Source organism: Melospiza melodia (assembly GCF_035770615.1).
Source record: "Melospiza melodia melodia isolate bMelMel2 chromosome 7 unlocalized genomic scaffold, bMelMel2.pri SUPER_7_unloc_1, whole genome shotgun sequence".
Classification (NCBI taxonomy): Eukaryota; Metazoa; Chordata; class Aves; order Passeriformes; family Passerellidae; genus Melospiza; species Melospiza melodia.
This window is the reverse complement of record NW_026948497.1, coordinates 3947782-3965267: the sequence shown is the minus strand read 5'-3', so window position 1 is coordinate 3965267 and position 17486 is coordinate 3947782. Positions and strand designations below refer to the sequence as shown.

Sequence of the window (17486 nt, the reverse complement as noted above, 5' to 3'; positions counted from 1 at the left end):
AAATGTTTTTTTTACACATAAATCCAGAGCCTAAGAAATCTAAACTTCTGCTTGGATACATTGAAATGGTCGATGAGCTAACTCATGACCTCCTAATGTTGTTTTTCTCGTCACCTTTTTATTTATCCTTTGGCAAATTAAGCATCTTTCAGTTACTTGCTTTGCAACTCCAAAAATCCCAGTGCACCCCTAGTTCCTTAAAAAATAATCGCACAAAGCTTGAGTACCCCAGTGGGTTTTCTGATGCATGTCTTCTAATATTTTCTTAGAAGCACATTTATTAAGTAATTGTCTTCCATCAAGAAGTTTCCATTTCCCTGATTTATCTTGTTCACTTCCCCTCACGTTTAAAACTTTTTTCTTGGCTTCCCTAAAGTTTGCAATTTCCAATTTTTCCTCGTGTGGAGTTAGTGTTAACATTACTCTTTTATCTCCATTTTCTGCTGCATCCTTAGCTTTGTGCTCTGCCCCCAGTTTGCCCAGTTTCCCTCTCCTTTGGCCCGGGCCGGGTTCCCCCCGCGCGCAGCGGCTGGAGCAGCCGAGAGCCCCGCGCTGCCCATCCCGACCTGTCCCGGCTCCATCCCCGCTCCTGCCGCGGGCTGTGAGGGCTGCGGGAACGGAGAACCGAGGGTGTGGCTGCTGCTGGGGGAGGAGGAGGAGGCAGGGAAGGGCAGGGATGAAGGGGGAGGAGGAGGTGGGGTTAGAGGGGAGGAGCAGGGGGAGGAGGGACAAAGGCAGATGGAGGCTGAGCTGAGGGAACCACACTGTCCATCCCTGCCTGAATTCGCAGCCCCCACCTGTGGGATCATCGCCCCCCCATCGCACCCATGAGCAGGGAGAGGGTGCTCGGCCTGGATATCCTGGGGGGTCCCTGGGTTGGGGCTTTTGGGGGATGTTTGGAGACTGAAGAAGTCCCAGGCTGAGCAGAAAAGGCCCCTTGGGGGGACATCGGGGGGTGGCGGTGGCGGCTGCCGGCAGAGGCAGCCTGGAGGAGCAGAGCCCTGTGTCCCCCAGGAGCCCAAAGTGGGGAGCCCAGAGAGGGGGGAGCGCCGCAATTGGCGGGAGCCTCAAGAGCCTGGAGAGGGGCAGGGGGGACTCCTTGGAGCCGCTGCAGCCCAGAGCAGAGAATGAGGGGAGAAGGGAGCCCGGGAGCCCAAACAGCCCTGGCATCCCGAAATGGGGAGAGCGAAGAGGGGGGAGCTTTTGGCATTGCTGGGACTGCCAGCAGCCTGGGCAGGGTGGGCACCGGGCAGAAGGGGGACCCCCAATCCAAGCATGACCCCAGCTGGTGGGACAGGGGGGAACCCCTAAACACCAGAGGGGAGGGTCGAGGGACGGGGACCTCCTTGGAGGCTTTTTCAAGGCTGAATCTAGGTGTTTGGGAGGTTTTTCTTTAGCCCAGGTGGCCAGTGATTGTAGTGATGGACTTCAGCAAAAGGGACCTTCAATCTCAATGTGTGTTGGGAACGATGAAACAGGAAAGCCTTATAAATATGATTGTCTGGCAAAAGATTTTGAGAATATACAAAGTGTAAGGAAGATTGAAATGAAAGCTAGGTTTGAGATATCTCAGTTAGTGAACAACTGGAAAACAATGGTGTGGCCCAACTGAAGGTAATCCCCTTTTGATGAAACAATTCCCTCTGCTTGCAGGCAGGTCCAGACCCTACTAGTTCAGCAGAAGGGGTCCAAAGAAGAGATTTTAGGGTTGAAAATGTAACACAGTATGGTGATCTATTGATTCTTATAGGTTGTATATAATTGCTCTAGGATTTGTATCTTGTACCAGATTGGTAAGTGAGAAATAGAATATTCAACACAGAAGAAAATTAATTGTATTGTAATGGGACCCTTACTCTCTTACGCTCTTCTCCTCTTACTTTCTTACCCTCTCATCCTCTCTACCCCTCTCTTCTCTTGGGCCTGCTCCGAGCTGTGCCTGGCAGCTCCAAGCAGGGCCCTGCACCCAGGCCCTTTGCAATAAACCACAAGTTCCACGCCCTGGCTGCAGAGATCTCTCGTCTCCGTCCGTCCCGACCGTCCTACAAACGCTCTCATCCCTTGTTTTCCCCAAACCAGGATTTCCCATTGCCTGCGAGGGAGGCTGCGAGGAAGAGGAAGATGCCCCGGGACACTGAGGCAGGTGAGGAGGAAGTCAGTGCCCCTTTCCCCTCTGTGCTGCTCCATCTCCCAGCCCAGCACGGCCCCGGCTGCAGCTCAGCCCTGGGGGATCTCCTTGCCCTTGCCTGTGGCACGGAGGCAAATCCCATCCTGTCCTTGTCCTTCCTCCCCCAGAGCAGGAGCTGAGCATGGAGAGCAGGGAGGACAAATGCCCGCGGCAGAACCTGGTGGAAGAGGCCGTTTTGAGCGGCTCCACGGCGCAGGAAGCCAACGGGGAGGAAAAGCCCCGGAGATGCCGCACGAGGAGGGGCTGCAAACGCAGCTGGCGGGGATCTGAGGGGGAAAGAGCCAGCCTGGGCCGGGAAGGCGGCCGGAGACGGAGCCAGAGCTCGGAGCTGGTGCTCCGTGAGCAGCTCCATGATGGGGAGAAGCCCCACACGTGCGTGGAGTGTGGGAAGAGCTTCAGGCAGAACTCCGACCTGATCAAGCACCAGAGGATCCACACTGGGGAGAAGCCCTATGAGTGTGGGGAGTGTGGGAAGAGCTTCAGCCAGAGCTCCCACCTGATCAGGCACCAGAGGATCCACACTGGGGAGAGGCCCCATGAATGTGGGGAGTGTGGGAAGAGCTTCCGCCTGATCTCTCAGCTGATGAAGCACCAGAGGATCCACACTGGAGAAAGGCCGTACAAATGCTCCGAGTGTGGGATGTGCTTCAGCCGGAGCTCCAGCCTGATCACGCACCAGAGGACCCACACTGAGGAGAGGCCCTACGAGTGTTCCAAGTGTGGGAAGAGGTTTAAGACCAGCTCCAATCTCCTCCGGCACTATCAGAGTCACATGGAGGAGAAGCCCTTCCAATGCCCCGACTGCGGGAAGGGATTCAAGGACAACTCCCACCTCATCCGGCACCGGCGCATCCACACTGGGGAGAGGCCCTACGAGTGTGATAAATGCAGGAAGAGGTTTCAGAACAGCTACCATCTCCTCCGGCACTATCGGATTCACAGGGAGGAGAGGCCCTTCTGCTGTCCTGACTGTGGGAAGGGATTCAAGCGCAACTCCACCCTCGTCATTCACCGGCGCATCCACACTGGGGAGAGGCCCTACGAGTGTCCCCAGTGTGGGAAGAGCTTCTCCAGCAGCTCTAACTTGACCCAACACGAACGGAGGCACCACTAAGGGAAGCCTTGCGAGTGCCCCGAGTACGGGCAGAGCTTCGTGCGCTGCTCCAGCTCCATCCCCCACTGGAGGAGGCACTTTGGTCACAGCCCTGGTCACTCACATTACCTGTGATCCATGTTGGTAACAGACCGGGCTGCTTCTCCTTTTGGTTTGGCCTTAATTTTCCTCTGCTTCACCTTCATCCTTTAAAAACACCCAACACTGGGTTAAATGAAGGAAATTAATTGAATATATCTGAAGTTCCATAATTTCTCAGTTGTTTTAGAGGGAATTTAGGATTTGGGGACGCGTTCTGTGTCAAGTAGTGCTGTTACTAAGAGGAAGGATGTTAATGTCACCCTTCTTGTGTTGCTAAGAACTGCTCCCCTGACCCAAACCCCAACTCCACCCTTGGGATGCCCTATGAAAACTACCTTTGTCTTGTCTTTGGGTGGTAAGAAATGGATTCCCAAAGGATCAGCCCTTTTCCCACTGGATTGCAAGGATCAGTCTCATTCTCCACTGGATTCCTAGAGGATCAAGCTTTTCCCACTGGATTCACAGAGGATCAGCTCTTTTCCACTGGATTCCCAAAGGATCAGCTCTTTTTCTACTGGGTTCCCAGGGGATCAGCCCTTTTCCCACTGGATTCCAAGAGGGTCAGCCTTTTTCACTGGATTCCCGGAGAATTCTGACTCTGTCACTGTTGTTTTTTTGTTTGTACTACTGCATTCGTATTTTTAATTTTTCCTAATAAGGAACTGTTATTTCTATTCCCATTTCTTTTCCTGAGAGCCCCTTAATTTCAAATTATTATTATTAGTATTAGTATATTGTTATTACTATTATTATTAATCAAAGGGAGGGGGTATATAGTTTCCATTCCCGTGGAGGCTCCTGAAATGGGGAGACACCCCCAAGGATGGGCCATGTCAAATAGTTCCTCAAATAGGTAAATGAGTTTATGGTTATGCATGAGGGTCAATGAATATGCAACAGGCTGATGTAATCAAGCCAGAATAATTAAGGGGTGTCTCCGAAAGTAACTGGGGGGTCTTGAAGGCCATAACAACCTTCAGCCGTTGGTCCTTGTCTCCCATGACATCAGCCTGTTGCATATTCATAGACTTTTTGCATATCCATAAACTCATTTACATATTCTAGGAACAAACAAAATTGGCTTCGTCCTGTTTGGGATCCCACCCCCGTCCCAGCTCAGTTTGGGGTGTCCCATCCCTCTCTCAGCTCAATTTTGGGATCCCATATCTCTCCCAGCCTAATTTTGGTGTCCCATTCCCTTCCCAGCTCAATTTTGGGGTCCCAACCCTCTTTTCCCTGCTCTCCCTCCCGTTTCAAATCGTTTTCCCAGTCCCCTCCCCCATGTTTGGTTTTGGGTGCTCCAGGCCCTGCCTGCTCCGTTTTGGGGTCCCGACCCCGTTTTGGATTAATTTGGGGTCCCCAGCCCATCCCCAGGGTCACCTTCCCCCCCCTCCCTCCGCAAGTCCGCTCCTGGCAACTGATGAGTCATCAGCGAGACACGCTCTTGATTGGCTGGAAATTACCCCGCGCGGTCTCTGAGTATTTACCGCAGTGAGAGGCCTTGGTCTGTGGCTGGCAAGTGATGAGTCAGAGTCGGGCCGGGCGCTGATTGGCTGAAAATCGCTGAGCGGGGCCAGTACTCTGAATTTGTGCCCAGCAAGTGGAACGTCGTCAGTGCCGCGCGTTCTGATTGGTCGGGATCTGTTTTGTGGTGGGGACGGGAGGAACTGGGGTTACTTGGTGTTTATTTGGGTTTATTTAGGGTTTGTTTGGAGTTTATTTGGGGTTATTGATGGACTATTTGGCATTTATCTTGGTTTTTACTTGGTTTATTTCTGTTTATTTGTGGTTATTTGGAAATATTTGAGTTTATTTGGAAGCATTAGTGTTTGTTTGGGCCTATTTGAGTTTATGTGGGTTTATTTGGAATTATTTGGGGTTCTTGGGGTTTATGTTGGTGTATATGGGGTTTTTTTTCGCTGTGCTTGATATCATTAGGGGTTTTTTGGCTTTAACCTGGGGGAGGGTTTTTTTCGTTCTTTGGGGTTATTTGGATTTTTTTGGGGTTATTTGGGGGATTTCTAGGTATTGTTTGGGGTTGTTTGGGGTTATTTGGGGTTTTTTTTCAAGTGTTTTGGGGTTATTTGAGTTATTTGGAGGCACGTAGGGTCAAAAGCTCCGCGAATGTTTCTCCTGCAAAAATCGGGAATTTTTCGTTAAAACTCCGAGAGTGTTCCCCCAGAAAACCGGGAATGTTCCCTTAAAAACCCGGACTTTTCCCAACTAATAGCAGCGCGACCTGGTCCAAACCATACAATCACCGCGGGTCTCCCCATAGGAACACCCGCCTCTCTGTGCACCGATCGAACCAATCACTGCATGCCTCCCCTCAGACACGCCCACCTCTCACACGGAGCAGTCCAATCACCGCGTTCCTCCTCTCAGCTACTCTCGGCTCTCTCGACCTGCACGACCAATCACCGGGCGTTTTCCCTCAGCAACTCCCGTCTTCTTTGCCTCTAGCCAACCAATCACCGAGCGCCTCCCCTCGGCAAAGCCCGCCTCCCCCGCCCCATCGTGTCAATCAGCACAACCTCTGCGAAACCAACCAATCACCGGACGTGTCCCCGCAGAAACTCCCGCCCTCCCCGCGCGTACCAGCCTATCACAGCCGAGGCCGAAGCGGTGCCCGCAGACCCCAGGGCCGGGCATGGAGCGGACATCTCTTTCCCCCCCGCTCCCGTCCCCGGGACCCCCTCAGGGACCCCCGGGAGCCACCCCGGGCTCGGGCGGGTCCTGCGGGAGGCGCTGGAGAGAGCGGGGGAGGCGCTGGGAGAGGACGGGGGGGGGCTCCGGGAGCTGCTGAGGAGGCGCAGGGACAGGTGAGGGGTCCTGGAGGGGTCATGAGGGGAATTTGGGGAGGGGTCTTGAGGATGTTTGGGAGGGATTTGGCGAGTGTCTGGGGGGAACTTGAGGGGGTTTTAGCGGGGTCTGGGGGTGCTGGAGGGGCTTTGGGGGGAAATTTGGGGAGGGGTCCTCCGGGGGTGTCACGATCCGTCCTCACGGACGGGTTTCGTGATGGTTCATGGATTTGATCTCAGGGTGCAAAAAGAACCAACACGGTACAAGGGGGTTTGCAACGGTAATCGAAACAAATGCACCTTTATTGAATGACCACACCAAAATGCGATAGAGGGATTAAGGGAGAGAAAAAGATGGGGGAGAAGAGACACAAAAGAGAGAGAAAAAGAGAGAGAGAAAGAGAGAGGGGATAGAGCTACCAAATGTAGAGACGAAGTCCTTTGGTCTGGTCCAGTCGAGGACCCGCCTGTTGCGTCGGGGGTCTCAGAGGCCCAGTTCATCTGGACCCCAATTATACTCTTTTTCATTGGGGCAAGGGGGATGGATTTTGCAGCTGAAACAAAGGTAGTTTATTGTATCTTCCGGGGGGTTGTTGGAAATAAGGATACACACAGTCCAAGTTTGGCAGCAGGCGAGAGTCATTGTTTTCGTTGTCCACTGCCTATACCTGCAACATCCACCTTGCTTTGGGCAGCTTTCCTTCCTCACCGTGTACACCTCCCCCGAGTTGGGGATTTCAGTGCCAGTATCTGGAAGAGGGTGAGAGGGGCCTTCTCACATAGGGATTTCATGTCTCAGTCCTTTGATGAAGAGGTTTCTTACATCTCTGCTTGTCTGTCACGGTGGTTATGAACGGTCTTCTCTTAGGGGACCACCCTAAAGCTCAAACCAGCCAGGCTGAGAGGTAGGGAGGATTCCAGAGCTATTGTGCAAAAGGACAGGATGCCCTGTGAGCTCAGTGTAGCGTATAACAAACAACATCTGTGAAAACATCAACTTAGCAACACTTTCAGGCCTCAGGCACATGACTTTCCCGGCCACCAGATCAGCAAACGGGGGTTTTAATTTTTTGGTTGTCTCTGTCCATGACAGTCGTAAGGCAGATGAGGGATATTTCAGACAGACTCTCACAACACGGAACACATTTGTTCCCCCAGCTCCAGAAAACTTGATGCAGGAACAAAAACATTCCTGCAGGAACCACCAAAGGCCGAGGGGCGTTTGGCCACTTTCACTTCCACACCGCACGCTCGGGCAAATTGCGCAGACCAAGCAGCCTTTCCCCTCTTCCCCATTGGCCTGAAGACACTCTGCACCAAGAGAAAGCTCCTGGACACCCGGCTATCCAACACAGCAATTTAATGTTCCTCTAGTGGGTGAAGGGAAAGGAAGTGCTGGCAGAGGAGAGGTGTTCCCCGCAGGCTCAGGCGGCCCCAGCAGACGCAGCCTCCCGGATCAGTTCTGCACAGTGCCGCGGCAGGACACTCAGCCACGGGCACACAGGAAAGGCCGCGACTTCCAGAGGCGGCGGAGTTGGTCTCGCATCCTCTGGAGCCGGGAGGAGGGAACGCTCTGTACAGCTAAAAGGATGTGCAGAGCTTGAAGCGCCAGGCATGAGATGACAGGGCTGCTGTCATCCGTCATGTCCTGAAGGGCTGCAGAGAGAGAAACAGAGGCACAGTCAGAGGCTGGATCTGCGGGGAGCTGGGCAGAGCCTCCAGCCTCGTCCGTGCCACGCAGCGGCTGGCACGGCCTGGAGGAAGCAGGAGCCAAGAAGGATGAGCTGGCAGCTGCTGGCCAGGAATGCCCCGCAGGCCCCTGCAAGGTGTCTGCGCTGTGGCCCCGCTGCCCTTGGGGCGCGCAGGGAGCGGAGCCGTCGGCGGGCGGGCCAGGGAACGCAGCTGCCAGCGGCAGCCCCCGCCGAGAGCCCGCGGGCCTCACTCACCGCTGCAGATGATGCGGAACTGCGGCTGCTGCCCTGTCAGGTAGCGCCCGGCCATCCCTGGGGAACACAGAGCGTGTCCTGCCTTCAGAGGCACAGCTGCCGCCCACGGGCGCTGCCAGCCCTGAGGCCACACGCCCTGCTGGCCCGGCAGGGCTCAGCCCGGGCCCCTGGCGCACGCTGCCGCCCCAGGGCACGGCTGCCAGAGGGCGGCAGCAGCAATGCCCAGGCCAGCGGGGGCTGCCCATGCCCGCGCCCGGATCCTGCTGCCGGCACAGCAGGCGGGGCCGGGGCCGAGCTGCGGCAATGGGGCGGGCCGGGGAGGGAGCCGGGCTTGGCGCTCACCCATGAACCTGACGGCCGCCTCTCGCAGGGGCTCCTGTGCGCTCCGCAGGTAGGGCAGGGCCAGGCGCAGGTGCTCGGCCGCTCGGCTCCTGTCCGCTGCCAGCTGCAGAGAGCGGCAGGGCACGGAGGGAAAGGGTTGATGCGGGCCCTGCCCCTGGGCCGGGCGCTCCCTACGGCCGGCGCTGCTCCCCCTGCCCACAGAGCCCCGAGGCCCGGCCAGCAGCCGCAGGCGCCGGGCTCGGCACGGGGCACAGGGCCCGGCGAGCCGCGGTGCCGTCCCGCAGCAGAGCCCGGCTGGCTCGGGGCTCCGTCGGCACCAGCCTTGGCGCCACAGGAGCCTGGAGCAGAGCCCGCACAGCCCAGGGAAGGGAGCGGCGTGTGGGGCGCAGGCCGGTGCCCCTGCGTGCGGCACTGGGCAGGGGCCACAGCTGCCAGCCCCACAGACTGGACACCGTGGGCAGGCGGCTGCTCCGGGGATTGGGCTGGGCATTCCAGGCTGTCCTTACCAAGCACTCAGCAAATCTTCACATCTGATCCGTCTGCAACAGCTGCTTGAGATCCTTCCTCTTCAGGAATCTCACTGCAGAAAGCAGCGTTTCCCGAGAGGCCTGCAGAGCAGCAGAGACCCAGAGATGGCACCGCAGCCCAGGGCACAGGAGCCGCATCTCTGTGCCAGGGCTGGGAGGAGGCTGGAGCCCGTCAGGTGCCAGGGGGTGGGGAGACAGCTGAGACCCTTCCATGGGGACACCCAGGAGGCCTCACCTGTGCCACACACCGGTTCTCATCGTGGCAGTGGAAGAAGAGTGGGAGCAGGCTCTGGCTCACAGGCTTCTTCAGGGGCTTTTCTCCCTTTGCCACTACCAAGGCAATCACGTCTTGGAAGAGGCGAATGGAGAGCAGCTGCACAAGGCTGTTGTCCTGTTGCAAAGGAAGCCAAAGCCCTCCACATCCACTGCTCCAGGCCCCCTGTGCCCAGGCCCAAGGCAGCACCCAAGTGCCCGTGGCTGGGGGCACAGAGCCTCACATTGTCAAAGAGGTGCCAGAGCGCCTCAGCCAGCTTCAGGGCGATGGGGCTGGCTATTGCCAGGTCTTTCTGCAGCATTAGGAGGATGAGCACAATGAGGGTCTTCTCCACAATATCTTCATCCCTATCCCACAGTAGCTTCACAAGGCTTTCAGTAAGGCTGTACATGCTTGGATCCTGTGTGCAAAACAAGGCTGGGAAACACCACGCTGCTGCTGCTGCTGCTACTGCAGGGCTCAGAGGCCAAAGGCCTGTCCCGAAGCACTCGGGCAGCTGAACAGCGGGCCTGGAGAGCTGGGAGCAGCTGCCACAGCTGCTAAAGCCCAGCTAAGCCCAAGGGGCTGCTTGCCCCAGCCCCACGCTGCCAGCACAGCTTCAGCTGCTGCCTCCTCCTCACCATCGAGGTGAGCACCACGAGGCCTCGGAGCGCCACGCGACGCATCTCCCTGGACTGGCTCTGCAGGTGCCTTGTCAGGATCTCCAGGACTTGTTCAGCGCATTCGTTCAAGTCCAGGCAATCCAGGAGCTGCAAGGCACAGAGCAGGCACAGAGGTGCCAGCTGGCAGCAGCTCAGAAATGCGCAGGGCTGAGCCAAAGCAGCAGCACAGGGCACAGGCAGCGTCCCAGGCAGCTGCGGCTACGAGAGGGCAGAGGGCTGGGAGGCAGCTCAGCCAGGCAGCGCTGGCCATGGGGCTCACCTCCACCAGGAAGGCCAGGGCGGGCAGTTCCCAGTCTGAAACGCCTTGGCTGAGCAGCTCAAAGAGGCAGGATGCCATGCCACAGCACCAGATGATGGAGACACAGCGCATCTCCCTGGCAGGGAGAAAAAGGCACCATTGCTCCTGGGCCGGGCGGGCAAACCTCTCCCAGGGCTGACTGGCAGAGCTCTGCTCTGCTCCCGAGCTCCCTGGGGGCGCTTTGGGAGGCGGCTGTTCCCGGGCACCCTCCTCTGCCGGCCCTTTCCAGTCTGCTCATCCCTCCCTTGGTAACAAGGCCCTGCCGCCCATGACCACGGGGACTGTGTGGGGCGTTGCGGGCACAAAGGAGAGGGGCGGTAGGGAGAACGAGGTCTCACCTGGCCAGCAGACCCACTGCACAGTGGTGGGTGTCGGCACGGAGCAGCGTGTCCCAGGCACGCTTGTGTTCCATGGACAGCACCACGTGCTCATAGTGCATTGGGCAGAGCAGGGCCTTCAGGGTCTGCAGCGCAAAGCTGTGTGCAGAGCAAAGGCCAGGTCACGCTGGGAGCCCCGGCTCCTGCCCTGGGGCATGGGAGGGATGGGGAGACTGGGAGGACTGGCATGGAGCACCTGTTGGGGTTGGCGGAGAGGCCGTGTTGCTCCTGGCATCCCTGCCAGAAGGTCTCAACCTCTTCTGGCATCTCCTGCGTGCTGATGTAAGATTGGAAGAGCAGATGCAGAAAGAGACTGGGGAAATACTCCAGCACAGCAGGCGAGCGCCAGGCCAGATTGAAGATTTTCCACAGTGCCACGGTTGCCTGCATGAAATAAAACAGCCAGAGACAACGCTCAGTGGGCAAGACATCCACGTGGCAGGGCCCGAGCATGCGAGGGAGAGGTCGAGGGAGACACGGGGGCAGCAGCCGGCCTGGTGCCCCTGAGCCCTGCCCCTAAGGCAGGATTCAGCCCAGTGCCTGAGGCAGGGAGATGCAGCTGGGGGGAGCACAGAGAGCTGGCTGCTGGAGAGGCGGCCTGGGGGCTGGAAAGGCCGGCACCAGAAACTCACAGCCAGGGCAAAGACTCCTGAGTCGTCCCCATCGGAGGTGCACACGCTGTGCACTGGCCAGGCGCTCAGCACATGGAGGAGCAGCTGCAGCGCCAGCTCCGCAGTCCTGCTCGAGGACATGATGGTTCCCCACATGGTGGCGGCAGCTCTGTGGGGTCAGAGCTCTGTGTCAGGGCGGGCTTGGCCACAGCGCCGTGGCCTGGGCAGCTGCAGGGCCCCGCGCTGGCCCTCAGCCCTGCCTCTGCCCACTGCCCGTGGCCGGCAGCGGCCAGCCAGCCCACGTGGGTACAGGCCCGGAGGGGCAGGGAGGGAGCGTGGCACCAGGCTCAGGAGCTGACATGGCAGCACTGGAAAACAGAGGAGCCAGAGGATCCTGGAACTGCCCGCCTGTCTGGCAGTCAGCAGGGACAGGCTCTACAGGGTGACGGGCAGGTGAAGCCTAAGCCCTCAAGGGACGTGGGGCTGCCCTACCTGTCACACGATGGGGCCCAGCGCAAGAGGGTGATCAGCACGTCACAGGGGTGTTCCTGGGTCAGCTCCAGAAGGGCCTTGTCCAGCCTGTGCCCAGCAGACTCATTGGCCGTGAGCCACTGGTGGATGTACCTCACCATGGCGGGCACCTGCAGAGGGCACGGGGATACTCGCAGAGCTGCCAGAACAGCAACTTCCCCTGAGAAGTGCTTCCCTTCCAATCGCACTGGGCCGGGCCTCAGAGGCCGAGGGAGCCCGGCAGAGCCGGCTGGAGGCGCCACACCACTGCTGGGAGCATCGAGCCCTTGCCCAGGCTGCTTACTTGCGTTGGATTGGAGACACCCCCCTCCACAAGCAATTTCAGCATGGCAGCACAGGTCTTGGCATCGAGGAACAGAAGGTTGGCCAAGACACCCGTGCCCACACCGGCGGTCTCTTCCTGCCAAGGGCACGTGATGAATTCACAGAGGGTCTGCAGGAGAAGGGCAGCAAGGGAGGGAGAATCCATGGAGCGCTCCAAGCCTGGTGCTTGGCTGAGCAGTGCCAGCAGGCCCAGCCCAGGCAGGGATGGCCGCAGGTACCTGCACCGTTCTGCCCAAGTTGCCACGGGCGGCTTCCTGTTCTTGTGTCCCGTCCTTGGCTGCATCTGGCAAAGAGCGAGCGCAGCCAAAGCTGAGGGGCTGCGGGAGAGGCCAGAGAACACAGCCCAGTCCTGAGCTCTCCAGGCAGGGAGAGCCTCGGGATGCCCCAGGGAATGGAGTGTGGCTGCCAGGTGCTCCAGCCCAGCTTCTGTCCTATCCATGGATATGTCCACAGGGATGGGATGAGATGGGATGGGATGGGATGGGATGGGGCCAAGCTGGCTACAGGCACCAGCCCTGCAGCCCAGCACTGACACTCACGCTCCTGCAGCAGCTGGAACTGCTCCAGTTCTTCAGGCTGCTGTGCTGAGGTAGCTCCAGCCTCTTCCTCCTCCAGCCAGGCCAGCTTGGGCACGTTGGGGGCTCTCTGCTCCATGTCACTCTTTGCAATTAGGAGTGTTTGCTGAAGCAGAGAGGCCTCGGAAGGCTAAAGATGAGCAAATGTTGCAGTTGTGCCTTGAAGGCACCTGCAACAGAGGAGCCTCGGGAAGGCTACAGGACAGGAAGTCCTGCAGTCTGTCCTCGAGGGCAGCAGCAAGAGAGAAGTCTCAAGAAGGAAATAGGACTGCAAGTCCCACAGTCTGTCCTCGAGGGCACCGGCCGCAGGGATGGCAGATGCTTCAGAAATGCTCCACGTCCCCGAGTCCCGCAGCCTGGCCTCGAGGTCACCTGCACCGGGAACGCCTCAGAAAAGGTCCTGGTCAGCAAGGAACGAGCTGGCTGTGTGGGGGCTCCTCACAGCACTGCTCTGTCCCGTCCTGTCCCGTCGCGTGCACTGAGCACTGTGGTGTGGCCGTGGCGCCGCCAGCACCTACGTCACGGCGTGTCAACAAAAGGTCACCCTTGCACACTCTGTCCCTTTCCATCCCACGGTGACAATGGTGCATGTGTCACAGAGAGCCCCAGGACACACCTCCACGTGCCCTGTGGACACCCCCACCCCACCAAAACTGCCCCAGCTTGCAGGCAAGACCTTGCCCCAAGTGTTGAAGACACAGCCCAGCAGGAACTTTAGCAAGGGCCCAAACAAGAAGCAGCTGCTCCTCTGCTCTGCCTGCTCAGGGCAGCAGAATGAGCCCCCACAGCTGCCAGCGCAGCAGAGCAGGAAGGGCACCGGGGCCTTCCACAGGCCCTGCCACGGCCTCTTTGGGACCAGTCCCGGGGCTGGGTGGCCGGCACACTCGCAGGGGCGTGATACAGACACGGGACGTGTGGCCCAGAGTTCCAATACTGCTCTGTCCCCTGGGCAGCGCTGACAGCAGCAGATGTGGAAGAGTCCCTGCCAAAGGAGATTTGCCATGCCCAAGGCCTGCCAATGCTGGTGCCTCTCTCCTGCCACAGAGACCTGTGGCCTCGGGGGACATCTCTGCCAAAGGACAGCCAAAGCCAACGTGCCTTGGGGTCTATGTGATCTTTTCTGCTGGTGGCTGTTGGCAGGAGCACCTGGAGCAATTGGTGGCCACACTGGGTATCCGTCAGAGGCAGAAGCTGTTGTCCCTTCCTGGAATGATTTTTGCTCAGAAGTGATTATCTGCAGCACAAAACCACCATCCACTATTGGCATTCACAGGACAATGCCGTTCTTACAGAGATACTGTCAAGTTGCCTTGTGTGCTTCTGGCTGTTTTTCTTTCTCTCTGGATGAAAACATCAGCCCAGCGTCTGATGGCCAATGCTGCGGGTGCTGCCCGTCTGGCTGTGGCCAGCAGCTCGTGCCCAAACACAAGCGGGCGCCTTCTGGGCAAGGGGATGGACTGGCACGAGCAGCCATTTTCCCTCGTGTCACGGTTTGATGCTGGCACAATGCCACTGCCCCCATGAAAATACATTCTCCCTGGTGTCTGCTGTGAGATGTGACCAGGAATAGAGCAAAGCAGGCTCCAGCTTCGGAATACAAAAAAAAAAAATCTTTCTTAACTTACAATATATAAAAGAAACACACAGAAAGAATGAAAACCTTCCAAACATTCCTCCCCCCAACCAAATTCCCAATACATCCCAGTAAGGCAAAACCTTGGACTCGCAATTCAGTTGCCACCCCTCAGGTCACCAACTGTCAGTCCATCACCACCCCTCAGATAATCAACTCTACGTTCATCAAGGAGAGAGGAGTCCCTCTTGTGCCACAGGCTTCCCCAGGAAACACAGCTGAAACCTCTTGTGGTTCAGTGTCACACGTGGCATTGCCCGGAGATCATTTGCCATGGTGACATCTTCCTTCCATGCCCAGTGCTCTCACCACTGCACATGGACCAGAGCTGCTTCTGGGGTTCCCCTTTTAAGGATGCTTTGCCAGGTTCCAAAAATGAGCACAGTCTCTCACTTTTGGGACACCTGTCCCTCCCAAATTCACCCCCTGGGGCCGAGGGGTCTCAAGAACAAAGATCTTCTTCCTCACTAAAGGCAGAGGGCACCACCACCCTCCTCATCCATTGTCTCTGTTCCCTCACTCCTTCACATCTCATCACTGCACTCTCTTGGCTCTGAGCCATTGCCTCCTCCTAAATGCAGTCTCTGTGTCGCAGGAAAAATGGTTCTGTCCATGGCTATGCAAGAAAAGTCCAGCCAAAGGCCACTCCATCATCTCCTCCCGCCTAGGATTCTTCTCAGCTTCTTCTGACATCTTTCACTTGCACGGGCTTTGATCACACTTGTGTGGTAGATAAGGAAAGGCGCTGCGGAAGATTACGCGATGTCACAGAAAGGCAGGACCCTTTGTTCCTCTAAGATAAGAGATTACCCTAGGAATGTGGCCCCACTAACAGTAGTGCTAGTAACTTTCCATTCCTTACCCAGTACTTTTCCATTCCTTACTAACCATAGATAAGAAGGACAAACCCCCTTTTGACGTAGAGAACCCCCTAGATTATAAAACCCCACGAGAAGAAGTAATAAACGCCTTTTGACCATCCATCATATTGATGTCTGCGTGTGTCATTGGCCCGAGCGACCCTGGAGAGAGTGGGTCGCCATGCTGATCCTCAGAATCAGGTCGCCTGCCTTGATCCAGAAGGCAACATTTGGTGCTGACACCCAGGAAGCGACCTGCACCCTGGGAACGGGGATTCTCCCGGAAAGAGGACAACGGCTGTGGCAGCAGGCCTGACCACAGCGGGAGGGACACCTCCGGACCAGCGTGGACCATGGAAGCCATAGCGAAGGTCGTAACAGAAATGCATGCACAATGGGGTATAGAATGTAAACTTAGAGATTTAACTCTCGCATTGCCGAGACTGATTAAGCTTGGGGCTATTGAAAGCCCTGTGGACGTCCTACATTTGGACGTGTGGGATGATTGTACAAAAGCTCTGGCGGAGGATACTATGTCCTCGGGCTCAGGGAAAGCCCTAAAATCGTGGGGCAGAGTTGTCCAGGCTCTGCAAAATCTTGACAAGAGCAAGAAACCTGGAAAGCCGCACGAACTTGTTTATTAGCCGTGCCGCAGTTGGGGGTGGGCGCGGCGACACAAACCGCAGAGGTGCCTGACCCGGGCGGGCGCGCGGAGGCGCGAACGCCAGATCCCCCTCAGAGAGCGGACTCACCATCGGAGGAGGGGGAACACACGCGGGCGTTCTGGCAGGGGCTTCTGGAGGAGGCGCGGAACGCGGCCGAATTGTCGGACCCTGTAGGGATCGATATAAACGCCCCCCCACCATATGCGTTTGAAAATGGCGCCAGACCGCGTGGTCAGGGCGGAAAGAAGGAGGCGGGGGGTGGAAATGCAGTCAGCCCGCTTAACAACGCATGCGCGGGCGAGCGGGGAGAAGGGGCGGCCCCCGCGGAGGCGCGTAAGACCAATCAGAGCGCTCTGTTCAAATTAGGTCCTTATAGGGCAAGGACCTCCCACAGCAGGAGGCGGAGGGACCCCAGGGGGAGGGAACGGCCCGACCCCCACAGGAAGGGGCGGGGTCGGAGCCCGAGATAAGGCCAGAGCAGCCCGGAAGTGTCTAGTTACTCGACTTCCGGCTCGGACTCGGACTGGAGCTCTGAGCCCGAGATAGGATCGGAGGATTCCAATTCAGATTCTAGCTTTAACAGAGAGAGAGCAGCGGCATGTAAGGTCACTAGCCACAGCGCTCCCGCATGGGTGAAGGGGTTACCCGAGAAAAACCGAACCCCGCTTACAAACTGGCGGAAAATAAAAATGGCTTGCGCGGAATGGGCTCCGTCTGCCACACTGGTGTTCCCGGTCCGTGGGGGGGGGCAGGCGGAAACCAAAGGACTTATTCACCAGTCAATCCGAAAGATGTGCAGGCAATTGTTAAAGTGATTGCGGATAAGGGAATTAATTCTGCCATGGTTTGCACACTTATTGACGGCCTTTTTGGTGGGGACGATATGCTTCCCTTTGATATTAAGCAGACGTGTAGGATGATATTTGATGGTGCAGGGATGATCGTTTTTAAACAAGAATGGGAGGATAATTGCATCAAACAGCTAGCCTTGGTAACAGGGGCAGATCATCCACTGCACGGCTCCAGCATACAGAGGCTAATGGGCACAGACCCCACTATGATCACCCCCCAGCTACAGGCTGAGGGCTTGCGTGCCCATGAGGTTATGACAACAACCCGTGCTGCCCGAGAAGCCATCCGTGACGCTTCTAAAGTGGTAGCCAAACCATCTCCGTGGTCTTCCATAAAACAGGGTGAGAGTGAGAGCTTCACTCAGTTTGTGGACAAGCTTCAGGCCGCATTAGATTCCTGTGCGTTACCCTCAGAGGCGAAGGGTCCCGTGCTGGCAGAGTGCCTACGCCAGCAATGCAACTCAGCCACCAAGGACATTTTAAGATCACTGCCACAGGGGTCCAGTATAGCTGCCATGATCAGACACGTTGCAAAGGAGGAACATTTAGCTCCCATTCAAGCAGCAGTTCACACTGCAATAACAAGTGTGATGGCGTGCCTTAAGTGCGGCCAGGCCGGCCACTTGGCAGTAAACTGCCCCCAGCCAAGGCGCCTATCAGCAGCTGCTCCACCACGCCAAGGGGGAGGTAGGGGGCCGTGCTGGGCATGTGGAAGGAAGGGGCATTTAGCTAAGGAATGCAGATCCAGGCCCCAGGGAAACGGGAGAGGGAGGGGGCACCGTGGCCGCAGCCGGCCCCCTCCCACCTGGAATATGCAGGGGCCCAG

General features: G+C 57.3%; 1 pseudogene; it reads left to right on the top strand.

Moving 5' to 3' along the window:
* Positions 1 to 17486, top strand: part of LOC134432720 (zinc finger protein 850-like) — a 359084-nt pseudogene that overhangs the window by 176361 nt on the left and 165237 nt on the right.